This window comes from Labeo rohita, chromosome 3, assembly GCF_022985175.1.
Source record: "Labeo rohita strain BAU-BD-2019 chromosome 3, IGBB_LRoh.1.0, whole genome shotgun sequence".
Classification (NCBI taxonomy): Eukaryota; Metazoa; Chordata; class Actinopteri; order Cypriniformes; family Cyprinidae; genus Labeo; species Labeo rohita.
In genome coordinates this window covers 43,863,801-43,883,747 of record NC_066871.1, presented here as the reverse complement: position 1 = coordinate 43,883,747, position 19,947 = coordinate 43,863,801, and the positions used below count along the sequence as shown (strand labels likewise).

Here is a 19,947-nt window from a genome sequence, read left to right as displayed (position 1 = left end):
AATGAATATGAATCAATGAATGAATTACTTGTTTGATTCAAATGTTTAACATTCAAAAAAAGGAAAGGCAAGAAGCCACAGGTTTACATTAACCTATACTTTATCTCACCTTGTAAATGGTCCAAAGCTTTTGTAAGCGGTTTTGTGACTGTGCAGTACTCTACAAGGAATTTGTACTCTCACTCGGAAAAGGCTCGTACACCTAACTGACTGCAGAGAGTTGTCAACTGTGGTATGGATATCTCAGTTATTCGTGCAACTGCATTGTGGAAAGAGTTCCATCTCATCACTGTAGGCACCATGAGCTTTTTTCCACAAAGGCTTTCCACTAGCTCTGCAGCTACTGTAGACCGGCTGGCCTTAGTCCAGAGGGCAGAGCACTTTGCAGTGGCACTTCTGTAAATTGTTTTGTTTGTCACTGTCAACCATTTTTCAATATCAACAGTTGATATCAAATTAAGTTTGTGCGAGGCACATCTTAAGTGAGGGGAGAGAGTAAAGTGCCCTGGGTCTTCTTGTTCCGTGAAGAGCACTTCTTGTACATCGGTAAATGACACTTCTTCATCGTCCCCTGATACCTCGTCCTCTGAATCGGATGTTGCTGCTGCTGCTGGCTTGGGCTCATACTCCCTGAATGTGAGAAGTGAAAGAAGAAAAAAAACTATAATGTGTGGCCTATTCAATTAAAATGTAATCATATAAGGTGTCTTCTTGATTAATGCAATCAAATTAAACAATTCATTAACTTATACATTTGCAAATAAGTACAAGTAAGTAAACTATTATTCAACTGACCTGAAAGCCTTAACAAAATTCGATCCATTGTCTGTGACTGTTGCTGTGACCTTCTCTGACAGTCCATAAGATGAGTGAACCTGCTCAATTTCAGTGGCCACAATGTCATATGTGTGTCGTCCTTTGATTCTTTTGCAGGCAAGGGCTGCTTTTTCACGATGGAAGTTGCTTGGATCAATCCAATGGGAAGTCATGCCTATGTAGCTTTTGTTGTGACAAGTCCAGATGTCAGCGGTCGTTGACACATACTCAGTGCTCTCAAACGTTTTCTTCAGCTCACATTCCATCATGGCGTAACATTTATCTAGGTACATTGCAAAGGTTTTACTGTCGAAAAACGGCTGGTCTGTCCCTGCTTTCGGTATTTTGCAGATTATCTTTCGAAAAGACAGCGATTCGACCAGTGGCGGTTCTACACTGAATTGCACCCCCGGCGAGACTCCCTCCCTAAAATCTTACATTTCTGGCCTTTCTAGATGCAAAGTCATCAATAATGGCATCATATGAGATATGCTCCCCTATTGAATGGTATTGGTTTTAATGGTAAATATAACAGTGTCTGCTGGTATATTATGGATTCTACTGGTGGGTGGGATGGTAAATCCTATTGGAAAAGTGTCCAAAACACAAAACAAAAAGGAATTTTGTAATAGTTTCACTGGAAAAAGTTAATGGTTCATAATATATATGTATATTAGGCTTTTATTGTGTTTTTTTTTTTTTTTTTTTTTTTTTTTTTTTTTTTTTAGCAAGGTAAGCATAGCAAGCATCATAAGCAAGAAGGCTAACAAACCTAAGAGTTAACGTTATACCACTAATTAACATAATGACATGAATACCTTAATCATACAGAGAGAACATTCTTTTTTTCCTAAATTGGGCACCTGACAGCTTTGGTCTTTTTCTCTCTATTGCTGTGTTTACTTTGTAATGGACAATCAACAGATTTCTCATCCCCCAACGCTGTCACTCACGACCAGAAGTCAAGACTAAACCAATTCACCTCCACATCATAATCGTTTATTACCTATTTTTATTAGCAATTTCACACAATTAAATAAATAAAAACATTTGCAACTTATTGGTCTGTGTTTATCATTTTTTTCTCTTTTTTTTTTTTTCAAAGTAATATTTTGAATTAAATGTGCGTTATTTGTAATAAAGTCAGGTCTCACTGACATAGTTTAGCCCACCTCCTGTCCGCTTCATTTGGGAGAGGTGAACTGTACTCTGCTCCCCTCCCCTCATCCCCTCTCCTCTCGCTTCTGTGCGGCTCCTTCAGCAGCAGGGGCAGCACAGGTATCATAGACAATAGAATTTTTTTTTTATTGAAGATGATTTTTTTTCCTCCAAGTTCGTGTGCCGCCCCCCACGTGTCATGAAAAAATGCTGCCCAGGGCGGCTGCCCCGTTCGCCCATGCCTAAAACCGCCACTGGATTCGACGGTAGAAAGAGGTAACATTTCTTCTACTACTTACGAGGCAACAAGCTTATTTATCTCGGATTTTGATGTTGGTAGTACTTTATGTTCAAATGAAAGTTTTTGCTGCTTGTGTGGCTGCTCGTTCATGTCACTCTGTCGCTTCGCAACGAGCTTGATGTGTCCGTGCTGTCGCTGCAAGTGCTTCTTCAAGTTGGAGGTAGAGTTACAAGCGGTGGAGAGCAGCTTTCTCCCCGGGCAGAGTGTGCACTTCACCGTCAAGTTATTTTCCTTCCGTTGAACATATTCAAAATAATGTCTGAATCTCCACCCATCGAAACTAGCTTTCTGTTGCTGGGAACCTTCCTCTGAAAAAGAGCTTGCCGTTGTTGACGCTTCCATTTTTCCCCATCTGTCTTTGCGGGTGCCGCTCTGCTGCCGGCTGTCGACCAATCGGTGATGGTAAATGATACCTCATGCTAAACCCAGACCAATCACTGTTCCATTCACGCCCCCCCTTCCCTTCTGTTCTCTGTGTTGTGTGCCTTGTGTGTGATGAAGGTGCTACTGGCAAATGTAACGCAAGTAACTAGCTCGGGAAAACTGTAATAATATTACCATTTTCAGACGAGTAATGCCTTACACTACTAGTTACTGAAAAAAGTAATATTATTACAGTAATGCGTTACTTTGTAATTTCCTAATACCTGCAGTACTGCAACTTAGCCACTTTGGCATGGAGTAGCGTACACAAACTCTAAAATCAAATCTATGCATATATGCTGCAGTTTGCCTAATGTAAGGATATAATATGATAATGTTTTTCCATGGCAAGGATGATGTTACGTTTAAAGAATATAAGCATGGCACAGTATTCCAAAATCTTTGGGGGGGGGGTGGGTGTTGGGGGGGGATTTTTCTCTTATTTTCTTTCTTTATTTGTTCAATTTCTGCTTCATGTCTGTCTCCCAACTCCTTTTCTCTTGATTTCTTCTTCTTTCTCTTTCAGGATTCTCTCTTGTTCCTCTTTGATGTTCTTCTCCACCTGCTGGAACATCTCACTGGTGTAGAAACTCCCTCCATTTGCTGCCACCATACAGTCAATCTTATCCAGCTTCTCAGAAACCTGTGTCTGATCTTCAGTCTTTTTCTTAATAAACACATGGTATCTCTTACCACACTGCAGGATGAGGTTCTTTAAATTACATTATCTTCAATAAAGTCTTCAATTGTTGTGCCTCTCGGTTCTTCTCCTCTGGTGAAAAGCACCATGGTGTACGTTCTTGATTTCTCTCCAGATATCTCCTGGATCATCTTCACTGCGTCTTTTTCCTCTTGAGTAAATCGTCCCAGTGGAATCACCAGTAGAAACACATGTGGACCAGGAGCCGCCATAGAGATGCATTTCACAATTTCCTTCCTGGTCTCATCATTATCTACTCCAGTATCAAACAGGCCTGGAGTGTCGATCACTGTTATCTGTCTTCTGTTGAACTCAGAGGTTCCTTTCTCACACTCTCTGGTCACTGAGTGTGAAGTCAGTTTTGATTTAAAAGCTTCTTTTCTCAGTATTGTGTTTCCTGTTGCACTTTTCTCAACACCCGTCTTTCCCAGCAGCACAATCCTCACTCCATTACCACCATAAACATCACTGTTTGTTACACCTGCTAATAAAAATAGCAAAACTGTTATTACAATGATGTTCACCAAAAATAATTTTGAAAATATCATAAAGATGTAGTTCTGTAAGCTTTTGCCTCAAAATAAGCTTTTATTTCAACTTTTATTTTAAGGAAAAGTCTAGGCATCCTTTCTAAAATGCCATTTGGAGGCCTGGTAACCAGATGGCCAAATGGTTCAACACTACAATTGTTATATTAAAAAAAAAAAAAAAAAACAGGTTAAAAGGTTCATTGAATTGTTTACAATTACAAGGTTAATGGCTGTTTTTGGAGTAAGATCATTTTCTCTTTTCATGAGATTACTTCCTCTTTATTGCAGGGTTATGTTTCTCTTTATTGTAAACTCCAGGATCAAGGCTTCTAAACCAGAGTGTTTTTAAGGGCATGGTATCCAAATGATATTTATGGGTCTATAGCAAACAGTGCAGGATGAGTTATGTGCCGACAATTGTATGGAAGGTAGAAGCGGTAAACAGCATAGTAATAGTGATGCTTAACACCACTACTAAAAAAGTACATAAAAAAAAGTCACAAACCAAATATTATACCTATATGTACATCTCTGCATTACACTGCAGTTCAGAGACATGAACGTATGTTGCCACTCAGTAACCAACAACACAGGAAAAAGGAGAAGAAGTGAATACTTAAATACACAGTGATGAACCAAAATGACAAAGAGCTGTGATGATTAATGTGTGTCCATAGAAACTGATGAGTGGTAAGAAACTTGAAACAGGAATTAAAATTTCACGAAAATGAAACTAACAGAACATATGATTTTCAGAGATTTTGAAAATTAAATTCACTCACCCTTTAACTGAATCTTTTGCTTTAACAGATCATTTTCATTCTCCATTTTCTTCAGTTCTTCTTTATATTTATCCCCTGTTTCGTGTCTGACTCTGTTCTCTTGCGCTTTCACATGCATCTGAAGTGAATATGGTTCAGTCTTCATGTTCAGGGGCGTCGCTGGGAACTCTGGGCCCTCTGCACTGACTCAGCTAAGGGGCCCCCCACAAAAAACTAAAAATCACATAGGGGGGGTAGGGGGTTAGTATGTGTATGTATGTGTAATTTTGTGTTATGCGGTTGTGTTATTAGCACTGATAATCGCGGTGGTATTGAAGTGTTTTGTAACCACAGCAGGAGTTCATTTTAGACTATTTGCTCTCACATTTTGGGCTCAAATTTCTTGGGAAAGAAGCCTGTTAGCAGTTGCTTTCCCTCATTTCTTTTTTTTTTTATCCCTTTCTTGCCTCTCTTTTCTTTTCTGAGAACCGGATTTAGCTTTCTTAGACATCATCTTCCATAGCACAGTTATGCACTGCCGTCTGCCGCTTCAGCAGAATGAACGCTACTTCAAATGCGCCTAGTCAAAAAGCCAGGTGAAGGTGGACTAAACCATTTCGTGCAAGGGAGAGGGTGCCTGTCCTCAGACACTGTATGTACTTGGACACCATTTAATACATCAATCAACTGATGCATTTACCCAAAATATTAGCATTTACATTAGTTAACAACATTTATTGTGATCTTAAAATTATATTTAAAGGGAAATAAAATTTCACTCCTCAGGGGCCCTCCCCCCCACTTGGGGCCCTGGTAATTTAGACCCACTTTTCACCCAACTACGACACCCCTGTTCATGTTCTCTATATAATACAACAGTTCTGGAATTTGTTTGGATTTTCTAAGTTCTTTAACCCATCACACTGTACTGATTCCCATAGAGACTGATTAACCTTTGAGATTCTGGGCTGAATTTTATGATGTCCATTACTGGTGCTCCAACAGAGTAATCTGTGGTGTATAGCAGGATGAAATGCTGTCTAGGGTCAAATATCTTCTGGATTTCCTCCATTTCTGCTTTGTCTCCATCAGTCAGTGGACCAACAGGAATAATGATGATGAAAGCATGAACTCCATGATGACAGAGAGACACACAGCAGAGAGTCTGATACATCACTTCCTCCTCTGAGAGCCGATTGAGAGCTGGAAGCTCCACCAGACTGATCAGACGACCGTGAATCTCAACTTCACTCCACACACGCTCTGATCTCCTGTCTGTCTGCTGCAGGATCAGCTCTGATATGGAGGATTTTAATGTCCCGTCACTCACACACAACCAGATTCAGCTTTGACACTGAAAAAAAAATGCAGCAAAATATATATTAAACTACTATGTTAAGTAGAACTGACTGAGTCTTACACTGAGATTTACTGTTAGGACGATCGACCTCTGGACTCTTCTCTCTTTCACTCCCGGCAATTAAAATAAAACACACACTGGTGATATTGTTAATAAATAAATTAATAGAAGCACAGTATGATTAAATATAAAACTACATTGCGACCCCATAGTGTAACATAAAAATAATACAAGATATTGGTCATGAATAGTAATAAATGTAAATACATGCCCTTTAGGTTAGATATAAATACATACGGTAACACTTTATTTTAAGGTTTCCTTGTTACATGTTACATGAACTTACTATTATCATAACTAAGATATGCATAATTACATGCAACTAACCCTAAACCAAATCCTAAACCTAACCATATAGTAAGTACAGGAGTAGTTACAAGTATTTAGATGCTCTTTGAGCCCACTGATTGTGTCAAGGCAACTCATTCTTGAAGACTTACAAGGTGTGTGATCTGATGATATGAGATGTTTGTCTGGAGCAGCTGAGGACTGTGGATGCTGATCACGTGTCTGTCCTTCAATCTTCCTCTGACACTCTCTACAACATCTGGAGGATTTTCACTTACAAATGCTGCTCAACCGTAGTATTAAAGTTTCCCACATGGCTGTTTTCTGACTTTTTTTCCACACTCACTGAAACACACACATATTGTATTGAACATTTCTCACAGGGGGAAAGGACTTTGCACATGATGCTTATACTGTACCTGACCATATCAAATTACTTTGATGTCAGAATTTGCAAACACACATATACATATTTTATAAGTGTATAAGTTTATATAACGTATATTAAAAACGGAATCATGTTACTCATAAGTAGATTAACAACAACAATAATGGATTAAAAATACCAAACCCAACACATGTGTAACATGACAAGTATTTTGAGATTTTGCCAGATTCAAGTAGATAGAAGCTGTACTTGCATGACTGAAAAATAGCTGCTTAAGTGTGTGTTTTCATTTTGGACTTTCGACCAAAAAAGGACTTTGACTCCATTTACAGATTCTGCTTGGAGTAACTCTGCAATAATTTTCTGGCCACCAAACTACCAAAAGAAGCCTTTACACACACTTAAAAAAACAAAAAGAATAAATAAATAATTAAATAGCAACACCGGTGCAGTGTAAACAGCTACACATGAAAATAACGACAGACCTCAATGACAGATCAATTATCTTAATTTTCACAGTGACTCTGTTTATAGGTAGAAACATTATTTTAAGGTTCTTAAATCTTTTTAAAAAAAGTTTAATTTGTATTAAAAATGTATTTTGCATATCAGTTGCTTTGTCTTTTGAAATTCACCTATAAAACTAACAAAAAAAAAAAGAAAAAAATATTGTTTTTTTTCATTATTAGATTATAATTGATTACTAACTAACTAGTTAACTAAATAAATAAAAACACAAGTATACATATCTGGTTGAAATATTGTCTTTGTTGAATTCCAAACTTACCTGCATTTACTCCGTTATGCTGGATCACCAACACCTTGATGTTCTCAATATCAAAGGTCAAAATGGATTGAAATGCCAATAAAACGACCATGTGATTAGAAACACATCCACTTTTAACAGGTAAATTTTAAAAAGTAAATGCAAATATTTGTTTAAAAACAAATGTATCAGTTTAAAAGTTTTGATTCACATGTAATGGACTCACATCTTAAAATGAATACAACTTAAAGCATCTGCTAAATGCATACATGTAAATTGTTAACATTAACATACTTTAGACATTTTATAACTTGGTTTTATTGGAGGTTTGTAAAGTTCAAAGTGCTAAAAAAACAGAGGTGTAAAACAATAACAAAACATCTCATTTCGTAACATAAGGCTACTTACAGGTAAACCTACCTAAATCTGCCTGAATTGTTTCAAGCCAAAACTTAATTTAGACTTGTTTTTTTCTGAAAACAAGACAATAATTTTTGCTTGTCTAGAAAATCCTTCTTGATTTTAGAATTTTTAGATATCAAAAAATCTAAGAAAAGCATTTTTTTTTTTTTTTTTTTTTGCAGTGTACACAGATTAATTGTTTACCTCAAGACTAGAAATGTGCACTAACAAAGTAAATAGTGTATTTAATTTCATGCGGACTTTAAAAACAATTAGATTAATTTATTATATGGCCTTATTTCTTAATCAAACCACTTTTACAAGTAGCTGTTGCTCACAGGGTGCTAATCTTTACTTACATTTCTAAATAATGTTTATTTGAAAATACATACATTATATTTTTGACATATTTATTTGTTTGTTTGTTTTGGTTTATTTTTTATTTTAATTTATTTCAATGACAAAAATTGAAAGAAATTATTTATACACACCTATTTATTCACTGTGTCAGAGAAATTAACCAATCGCTACTCCCCCCTCTGGACATATCAGGAATTACACACAAGGTTTAAATGTCTGATTAACAGTTTAGAAAAATTTAGAAAAAGTCATCAAAAAGTAATCAAATGTAATCAGTTACATTAATAAAGTTGCACATTTACATTTTACATTTTTAACAGGGCAATAAGGGTAGTAACTGATTACAGATTTCTAATCAGATCCCAAAAATTAAGTACTTGTAAAGTACTTTCATATTTTAAATGTTCCTTTCTAAAATATCCTAGCATTTACATTCAGAAAGTCTTCTAGGTTTGTGGACATTCACACAAAGAATGCACTTTTTTTAAATACACAAATTCACATTCTTTATTATTTACAATAGTGCAGGCATTCCCAAACTTTTATATCATCTGAACAACTTTCGCTTAATATATTTACTTGAAGTACCCTGAGATTTTAAAATACATATTTTAATAATTAAGTATCACATTTGCATGTTCACGGCTCTCTGTTGGTTAATGACATGCAGGTAAACAAATGATTTAATTATTTATTAGTTTTTCATTAAACTCATAAAGCCCCTGCTGTTTAATTACGAACCCCAGTTTGGGAAATTTTGACATAATGTTTAGTGCACTTTATGGTAAAAGATTATCCAATTTAAATCAATGTGATAAACGACTTCGTTGAAAAGTAATCTAAAAGTAATCAATAAGCAGTCTAATTACATTGCCTAAAGTGTGTAATGTAGTGGATTACGTTACTAACTACAATTTTTGTCATAATACAATTAATAATACAATACAATTTCCAAATAATCTACCCAGCTCTCCTCTAGACCTCCTTTTTACTGACTGGAATATATTCATTTTAGAATGAATGAATGAATGAATGAATGAACACAACAAATAGTAAATGACAAATAAAACTTTATCTCATCTGTTGATAGTCACTATGTATAAAATAGAAATCAAAAGTAAAATACAAAAGTAAATCAAAAACAGATTTGTTATAGATGTTACATTTCTGTTATAGATAGATGCTTTCTTGTGTAAACATCAGTGTTACACCATTATGACTGCATGAGTACAATAATTTGTTCAAAAATCTAAGATCTAATAATTTACCCACAATGTGAAACAGTTCACTCTCTGCATTTACTCTCTTTATGCAAACTTTGAGACTAATATTCAATTCGCTAATATTCAACTGCATTATAATTTACTATAAAACATCAATAAAACACATCAGGTAGGTGACTAATATGTCTGGACTATAGTAGTCAACATTTGAAGTGGATCAAAAAAGTTTATCAAAGTTGTCCATAAGACAAGAATGGGTATTGATTTTCATTTTAGGACAACTTTGATGAAATGTTTTGATCGACTTCAAATGTTGACTACTGTATACTGTTGTAAGGAGGACTCGTAGGAAGCGTATACGATCCAAGTGAGAGCTTTATTTACAGATCGTAGTCAGACAGGCAGGGTCGATAACCAAACAAACAGTAATATCCTGGGCAAGGCGAGAGCGTAAATCCAATAAACAGGCAGAGTCCAAAACCAGAGAGAGCAGTCCAAAGTGTCAAATAAACAAGGCAAAAAACAGGGCAAAAACAATGGCAAGGAATGGGGCAAAACTATGGCAGAAAATAAAGACAATGGAACAAAACAAAACCGTGGCAAAAATCACAAAAACAAGGCAATGAAAACAGAGAAACGCTTGGTAGAGTCCGCTAGAGCAAAACAATACTTCGCCATGTCTGTTTGGAAATGGCCTCCTTTTATGGCCACCAAACAGGAAGTAACCAACGAGGCAGCAGAGGGAGCAGCAACAGTCAGTTCATGGGTAAGGGCTCCCTCTGCTGGCTTGGTGTTACAACTGTAGAGAGCATAACTAATTATTTGAGAGTCATTTAAAACAAAACAAAACAAACAGACAAACAATAAAAGATCAAAAAATGACACAGTTCTTGTTTTTTTCATTTGTTCCCCTTTATCAGCTCTTCTTTTTCTCCCTTTTGCAGTTATTCATGATCTTCCATTGATTCATCTGGCTCCTCCAGCTTTTTATTTATATGCAAATTCCATTTCTTTTTTCTGTCTCTAAAATCATTCATTTCTTCTGCTTTTCTTCTGGCTTCATCTTTATGTTTCTTCACCATCTCTTTTATTTTCTCTTCATGTTTCGCTTTCATTATATCACATTCTATTTTCTCTCTTTGAAGATCTTGCTTCAGTCTTTCTGCCATTTCTCTGTCTTGTTCTTTCTCACTTCTCTCTATTCTGATCGGATTCTCCATTTTCTCTTTCACCTCATCTGCTCTTTGTTTTTCTTCCTTGAGTCTCTTCTTTAGGTTCTTAATTTCCATCTCATATTTGGCCTTTAATGCCTCATTGTGAGTTTGAATTTCATTTCTTTCATTCTCTTTTTAATGGACATCTCTGCCTCCTCAAACATGCTGTTAGTGAAGTATCGACCCTCGTTAGTATTTTTCACCTCTTCTATCATCTTTTACAGTTGAATCACTTGATTTCTGTCCTGATTTTCTTTGTTAATGAAAGACAGGAATCTGTTTCCACAATCACTGATCGGTTTCTTGACCTCAGCATTGTTTCCTCTCTCCACATATTTTTCTATAGATTAATTTCCAAGATCGTCTCCTCTAGTGAACAGAACAATGCTGAAGTGAGCAGCATTTGGACCAAAGATCTTCTTGATCAGATCTGCAGTATCTGATTCTTCCTTGGTGAATCTTCCCACACTCAACACAATGACAAACACATGAGGTCCGGGTGACGACAGTAAAACACATTTCATTATTTCTTCGACTACTTGTTCATTTGACAGTGTCGTATCAAAGAGTCCTGGAGTATCAACAACAGCTATTGATCGACCATCAACTTCACAAACTTTCTTCTGACAAACAGTCGTCACTGAGCACATACTTGCTTGACTCACAAACTCATTTCTTCCTTGAATAGTGTTTCCTGTTGCACTCTTTCCATTTCCTGTTCTCCCAACTAGCACAATCCTCAAACACTTCAGATAATCTGCTTCACCTTCAGCACCTGAAAATAACATTGATAGGAAAAAAAAAAAAACCTAAAAGTACATAGGTTTAAAACGATTGCAACCAGCAACGCTGGGTCACTGGAGTATGGGCTAGAAACAATTATTGACATTGCCACTGACATATTTGCTCTTTGAAGAGCAAATATGTCAGTATATATGTACAGTATTGGGACTGATTTATTGATCTCATTGCATGTATAAATGTATATATTCTACTTGCTGAAGGGCACAGGTACCCTAAATATGACATTTATTAAAATATGCTTCTGTGGACGTTGACTTAAATTAGAAGTTGATATTTTTTGAACAAATGTTAAACATTTACATTTACATGCCCTTGCTTTACGGTCCTTGCTATGATCCAGGTCCTGTTCCCCTTCACGGGCCTGGCCCTGCATCCCTCCCCCTGTTCCACCTCCACCATCTTCCTGGACTTTTTGGGTTTTGTTGCTGTTTTGGGGTGGGTGTTCCTTTTGGGCGTCAAGAGTCGCCTATAGAGGGGGGGATCTGTTATGTCTGTTCTGGGTTTTGGTTTATGTTCATGTTTTCATGTCTTTTATTTTGTAGTTTGGCCAGAGTCATGTTCTCCGTCATGTGATTCCCTTGCCCTCATGTTTCTTGCCATGTGCTCTCTTGGTCTGTAGGTGCGTTCGACTTGAACTACGGCTACAGGCGGCGGTCAACGAGAATAGCCGAGAGCAGTCAGGGGCGGAGTTGAAAATGGAGCCGTCAAGTCGGACACTTTCTGCTCTCGTTAATGACACTCACGCTGTGTTTGCGTACTCTATCAAAGATGAAGTGAATTAAATGCATTATTTATCAAATACACAGATGTTTCAAAAGCATTTTCATGAGCAACAGGAACACTTTTCATTTACTGCGTAATATATCGCCATCTGAACAAGAATAATGTTTGACATAAACATATTCTATTTAAATACTAATAAAGTGGGGTTATATATGCTTTTATCAGTTTTTTATTTTTAATGTGACTCAACATAATATTGCAAATACATTGAAAGTTTTTACTGTTCTAAAAAGATTTGTGAGCATTCACATGAGGATGTTAGAATAAACCCGAAACACACGTGATCGTTGTCATCCGGTGAATCTGGTCAATCGCGAAACAGCTGTGTCGTCATCAGATCATCAGCGTAACTTTTTAGGCAGACTTTTATGTGACTGTATTATGTTCTTATTCTGTCAGTAATGTATTGAGAGCCTTTTGTTATTTAAAGATAATTGTATTTGACTCTAATTGTAAAGTGTCCCTTGAGTGTCATGAAAGGCACATACATCTGGCTCCACCAAATTGATCAGACGTCCGTGTTTCTCCTCCATTACACAGTCAGATCTGAACTCAATCTGATGTGATAAGAAATGTGTTTTTTCTCCCCTGAAACATTGTGATACAGAAGCCTTTAGAACCGCATCACTTCCACACAATACCAGGTTCAGATATGGTTTTGTACATGCCTGCATTGACACTAAAATGCAAGTTAGAGAAAGAACCAGTTTAGTCCTTTAGCTATTATGCTATGTATTATTCCCATTTTTACAAAATGTAAATGTATTATAGATCTCAGGTGTCCCCAGAATGTGTCTGTAGTTTCAGCTCAAAATACCACACAAATAATTTATTATATCATTTTAAAAATGCCTATATTGAGCAGAAGCAGAAACAGGCTGTTTTAGTGCTTATCTGTTTCAGTGCAAGTGAGCTGCTGCTCCCCGCTGCCTTTTCCAGAACAGGGCTATGCTATTTTAGCTTGTGTTTCAGATTTCTGCCAAAAAAAACATCTGTTTGGTTTTGATTATCATGTACGTTGCACTGAAATCACGCATTTTAAAGTCATATGTGTAGCCCTACCTAAACAGTGAATATGTGTGCCCACAGAATTGTTATGAAAGGGAAAGTGACAACGTATTGTCAAGTATGGTGACCCATAGTCGAAATTGGTCCAGTGCATTTAACCCATCACGAGTGCACACACACGCCCAGCACCCAGGGAGCAATTGGGGGTTCAGTGACTTGCTCAAGGGCACTTCAGTCATGGTATTGAAAGTGCTGTTTATTTACAAAAAAAAAAAAACTGTTGGTGCGGGAATCAAACCACTGACCTTTGGGTCACAAGCCCAACTCTCCAACCATTAGGTCATGACTGCCCCACTGGCCATAACTTATGTATTTTATCTTGAAAAAGACAAAAAACAAACAAAAAAAAAACAACAAAAAAAAGTCTCTTCATTTTAAATGCACAGCAGTATATTAAATGTCTTTTATTGGAGTCTATAAAAGTTAAATATTTAATGATCTCTAGTAGATTTCTAGTAGATAAACATTAGTTAAAAAATATACTGCTGTAGAGCTAAGCATTTATTTCCATTCAAACAGGTGGAAACCGAAAAAGATGAGGCTTAAAGGTTTCTTCTAAAGGAAGGCTGCCTCTAGTGAACAACATTAATATCACAGCATTTATCTTTCAGTAGAAATAGCGGCTAACTTACAATTTATTCACACTGTTTAATCTGGGATCTCTATGATTTGCAGTCTCTGACATGCATACACTTTTAGGGCAGAAAAATAATGAAAAGGAAAATTAGTATGAACACAATATGGTGCCAGCAGCTTCAGAGTTGGGACTACAAATGAATAAGTTAAACAAACAAAAAAAAAAAAATATATATATATATATATATGTTGAACCATATTTGCCAGTTGTTCTAGTCCTACTGATTTGTGAGTAGCTGACTGTACAGTCGCTGTTATGAGAGGATGCCATTAATGTTTTTAACACAAAGAAAAAGTACAAAGATTAAAGCTGCCAGATAAGAACTGATTGGTTAGAAGGTCCCTTTGTGCATTACCTTTGGGTAAATGTTGGGACCAAACCAGTCAGTGCCAAAAACATGTTTCTGTATTAAAGACCTTCTCAAAATATTATGTATTTACAGTGCATTTGTGGCAATGCTGAGGGAGGGGGGACAACGTTGTAAGTACGTTTGAACACACCCAAATACAATCCGACTACACCACCCCATAAGAAAATGGGGAAAATAACCAAAATAAGGGACACAGGTTCGTAGGCTGAAGTGATCCGAGAGAGACGTGTGAACAATGTACAAAAGACTTTATTCAAATCACCATAAATAGTTAAAATGTTCAGTGATAATCAATGTCAAATGTCAGGTCACAATCAAACACTGTCACAATCAGAAGCTCTGTGTACTGGACAAAATAAAGATATCAATTTGAAAATACTCACAACAACAACAACAAAAAAAAAATAATAATAATAATAATAAACAAAAAAATAATAAAAGACACAGGCTTTCCAGCGGCAGGGGCAGGCTAGATGGAGTGAAGACCCGGTCTGTGAATTCGTGTAACACACACACACGCACACACACGCACACGCACACACACACACACGCACACGCACACACACGCACACGCACACGCACACACAGTGAGAGGTGAATCCAAGCAGCACTGCACTCCACACAATTGCACCACCACCTGTACTCCAAGCTAGCTAGCTAGCCTCCCAGCCTCGGGCCTGCAGTGCCTAAAATGCACCAAAGCAAACAAAAATTACATTCAATAATACAGTGGAAATATTTCCATCAAATTAAACAAAAACATTTATAAAGAAACACTATTACAATATCAAGCTTAAACTACTGAAAATATACAAAACAAAATACTAGTAAACAATGATACAAACAACACCACACAAAATGGAATGAATGCAACAGTCCGAATGCTCACTGAAGCAGGTCCTAGAGTCAGAGTTCACCTATAATAGCGTGGAAACACTTATCAGGGCACAAGCGATGACATTAATGATGCCCCAGATGTAAACCAGCCCTTTAATAGTAGTAGAGCAACTCGGAGCCGTTAGTGTATTTGGCAATTAAGCAGCAAACAGAAGCACAGCTGAAGTTCGGCTGGACACCAGTTGACATTCAAATACGAAAACAAAAAGAAAACGAAACACAGTACAAAAAAAACAGCAGGAAAAACAGCAACGCCTCCTCCTTTAACGACGGGTATAAACTTCCGCCTTCAAGAAACGCGACGAGAGAGACAGCTCAGCGCACTAAAAAAGAAGAATTATTAATTAAATACTTGTCTTGTGAAAAAGAGGAAGCAGGTTGATTACGCTTACCCAAAGCAATTCCTCGTGCCACACAAAGTGTATAGTCGCTCACAGCTCATAATGAATTAACATGCAGGAAGACTTTTCACTGATTTCACGGCTAAGAGTTAAACAGATAATTAATCACCCGACGCCAAAACAACAGTAGGTAAAAAGAATCGCGCACATACCTGACATGCAGTGGACAGTCTGTGACCCAACCAGGCATAAAACTAGGGTGACCAGACGTCCCGAAAAATTCGGGACAGTCCCGAAATCTAAGCTGCTGTCCCGAATCCCGCTCTAATTGTCCCGAAAATTATACTGAAGCAAAATCTTAAATAGTTATTGTCTGATAAAACATAAAAAACTGTCCGTGGAGCGAGGTTGAGTCATCCTGCAGCAGCCTGGCAACCAGCCCCCGCCGGCTGCTCATTGGCTGCAGCATCTTGTTTTTTTTTTTTTTTTACATATACCGTAGGCGCGCATTAAGATATGCACTGATAAGCAAATTTTCATTCATGAAATTGACATGGCTGGTGTACCGGAACCCCTATATCAATTTATATGCATATGTACTTGTTAATAAAAAATATGATTGGTTCATTAACTTTATTTTGAAGTATAAAAATAGCCTAACGTTACTTCTATATTATATAAAGTATATTATCTTTATTATTCATTATTCATTACCCCCCTACATAAAACGCACTGAGAAAAGAGAAAGTCTAGATTTAAAATCCACATGCTCACATCTATTAGCCCAGAGGTTCTCAACCTTTTGGAACTAAAGCCCCCCAAACCTCCCCTATCATGTGGCACGCCCCCACCCCATCCAACCTCCCCCCCCCCCCCCCCTCCCCCCAAAAGGAAGCTAGATAGGGTTTTTTTTTTTTTTTGTACTTTGTTATACTTTTCATAACTTCTGACTTTTAAAATAACTATTATGAGTTTTATAAAACTATATAAAAGGATAGATAGATGATAGATTTTGAACAAGAGAACTTAAAGTAGCCTATAAGTTGTACTTGTAAGTAATAAATAACGTGTAAGTATTATTTTACGTGTAAAGCATGTTGCATTTCATTCCTTCTTTGCATTCTTCAAGCATTCGCATACTATCCGCCCTAAATAATATTCAGTACTATTTATGGCGGATGTTATACGAATTTGGAAGCTGTGGGGGGTCTATAAAGTCTGTAAGATTGTACATTTTACATGCTAGTCTACATTTTAATATTAAGACAATTTTAAGAGTATAGTTATTAGTTAATTATTTTATTTAATTTTATAAATTAGTCCATTTAAAATGTTATAAATAAGTCCGGGCTTCGGGACAATTTTCAAGTTATAGTTCAGACTCAGGCCAGGCCTCGGGTCTGTTTTAGGCTTCTCCTTATTATGATATTTTATACATACACCAATTATGGTGATGAAAACAAATTTCCGCGCTGGTGGAAACACCACAAGACTTCACTTTTGCTTTCACTTTCGAGACCGACTCGGAAAGCGTTTAGTGTCTCCGCCGGCAGCAGCAAATCAGCGCAGCTGGAAGATCCGCATTCAAGCGCACGCAATAGGCTGAAAATGCCACAAAGCACCAGCAAACGTAATTACAATGAATGTTTCGGGGGAAATAAGGGGATATTTGAATTATTTATTAATAAACCAGTGTTTTCAGTGTAGCAAGGATGAAGTTGCCGATCCTGACTCGGACGCGCCTTTAGAGAAATCTTTACAGATTACATATAGAAAGAGTTTTTGTGACAGAGTATTTGTTTTATTTCGTTAATTAATCATTTCAAGCTTTCTATAGATATATGTATCATGTCTGTGAGGTATGCATTTGCTGAGTTTCGGTTCATTTTTGTGAAGCGCTCCTGTTGAGGCAACAGAAAGCGCATAATGTTTGTTTTCTTTATTTAATAAAAGCACCTTTTGCAACGTTTTGTTGATGCTGTAAATGCATACAAATAAAAGTTGACCCTTAACAGTTGCGAAAGATGTATTATGAGCAAAAATGACGGAATATTTTAAATTGTTTCCACTGAAAAAACAATGCAAGTCATCGCGCTGGCGCCTCAATGTCCTGCAATGCGCCTTTAGCTTCCACTCTCCGCACAAATTTGGGTATGTGTCTAATAGCGCACATTTCTCTAAGTTTAACATTGCAACTAACATTGTTTTGTACTTTAACTCTTTTGGGCCTATATCTATAGATTTTATTTTAAACAAGTCGTGATGATTTGAGAAGGCAAAATTGATCAAACAGTCCTTACTTTAAAAAACAAAAACTTTAGGCTATATTTAATGAACAAAAATGCTCCAAACGTTTTTCTAAATTAACAAAATAATGAAACGAAATAAAATCACTTTACCATTACATACAAAACTGAACTATTTCAATAGTTGAAAGAGTAGTATAAGCTGTTTTGGGAGAAGGGGGGAAAAGACGGGCTCGGGCCGATAATTCTAATAAGCTGTCGGACAAGGGCCGGGCTATATATATGAGGCCCGTGCAGGGCTTTAATGAGCATTTATCCGAATACTTTAATTATTATTCAATGTTTGCAACATAGAAATGTAACCTATACCGTGTATCCTGCTCGTGAAGCTTGTTCAAACAAAGCTTAACTTACATGACCAGAGCTCTCTGAATCAGCGGTTGCGCGAAAGCAGGTTTAAATATTCCGATGTGATTGCGATTTCAAAGGTTTTATAGGCATGGCGAAATCATCATCATATAGCAGTAAGATTGCGTGTGTTTGAATCGAGATCGCGACCTTTCAATGAATAATCCATATGAGTCTATAGCCTATGTATTTTTGTACGTCAAAAGTTAAGGCCCGGGCGGCCCCCCGGTTCCGCGATCCATGATTTGCGCCCCCCTTCCGATCCCTCCGCGCCCCCCCAGTGGGGCGCGCCCCCCCTGTTGAGAACCACTGCTGTAGGTTCTTGATTAAACATCAAAATGTTAACAAAAATAAAAGAAATTAAATGTTTTATTCTATTTAAAACAGTGTTCTAATTGTGTCTCTTGGGGGTCCCAAAGATATATATATATATATATATATATATATATATATTCTTTCAGTAATTTCAGACAGACTCATTGATAGTGAGATGGGATCTTTGTGGAAAACTGTTTGCTGATAAAATTCTTATTCTATTAGTCAAATTAATGGCAAATGTAATCACATTTCTTAATGACACGATGCAAAAGATGTAACTGTGTGTGTGTGCACGTGTACAGAAATATAAATATAAACATATAAATATAAACAATCAAATCTCCAATGTACAATGTAATCAAGAATCATGTTTTGAATAGCAATTAACATAGGATTAAGCCATATGATTTCTTTACAATTTGCATTTTTTTTTTTTCTAATTTCACAGGTGTTTTACCAAACAACTGCCATAAGTATGTCAGTTTATTAGACAAAGAATTGGTTTTCTTGCTACTAAACATGCATTCTGAGGAGAAAAGTATTTCAAAGTAGACTTTACCTTCATTACTTCTGTCTTTATTTCCCTTTTTGGGTTTTCCATCATCTTTTTGAGATCGCTCCTTTTTTTCTTCCTCTGATCTGACGGAAACACAGGATCTGATCTGCTTTTCAACCACTGATCTTCCTTTAATGCCAGCATACATCTCACGTGTGAGATTTCTTTCCTGACCTTCCTTGTGTATCTTATCAATCCTTCTGAATATCTTAGATTGCAATTCTGTTTTTCTTTCATCAAACTGTAGATGTCCTCCTCCACACTCCTTTATTAACTGATGGATTGCTTTATTCTTGATCATAGAGCTCAACATTGATCTGTATGTTTCTTCGTCAGTCGTGATCACTATAGTGCGTTTAATTGCCTCTCCACTGAATTCTTTCAGCACATATTTCACTCTGTGTCCATTCAACTCTGTGTCCATTCAACTCACAGTTGATGATGGTCAAATGTCTGTCCATCACTGTTCCACTGAATCTCTCACTGTGCAGATGGACTGTATCATCTGAAGGAGCTTCACTCTTAAACACATCTGTTTCTAAGAGTAAGTTTCCCACTCTGTTTTTTTTCTAACACATTCTTCCCCAGCAAAACAATCCTCAGATCACTCACTGAAACACAAAACACACCCACTCTGTAGGGTCATTTGAACATTCATCAGATAATAAAGACCTATATCATTAATCTACAATTTGAAGTTACTTACAGTGAGGAAAAAAAATATTTTATCCCATGCTTATTTTTTACGTTTGCCCACTGACAAAGAAAT

The 19,947-nt window shown here is 36.8% G+C and overlaps 1 pseudogene; it reads right to left on the bottom strand.

Moving 5' to 3' along the window:
• Positions 1-2,555: 2,555 nt before the first annotated feature.
• LOC127162757 (uncharacterized) lies at positions 2,556-12,870 on the bottom strand (annotated as a pseudogene).
• Between the last annotated feature and the right edge of the window lie 7,077 nt (positions 12,871-19,947).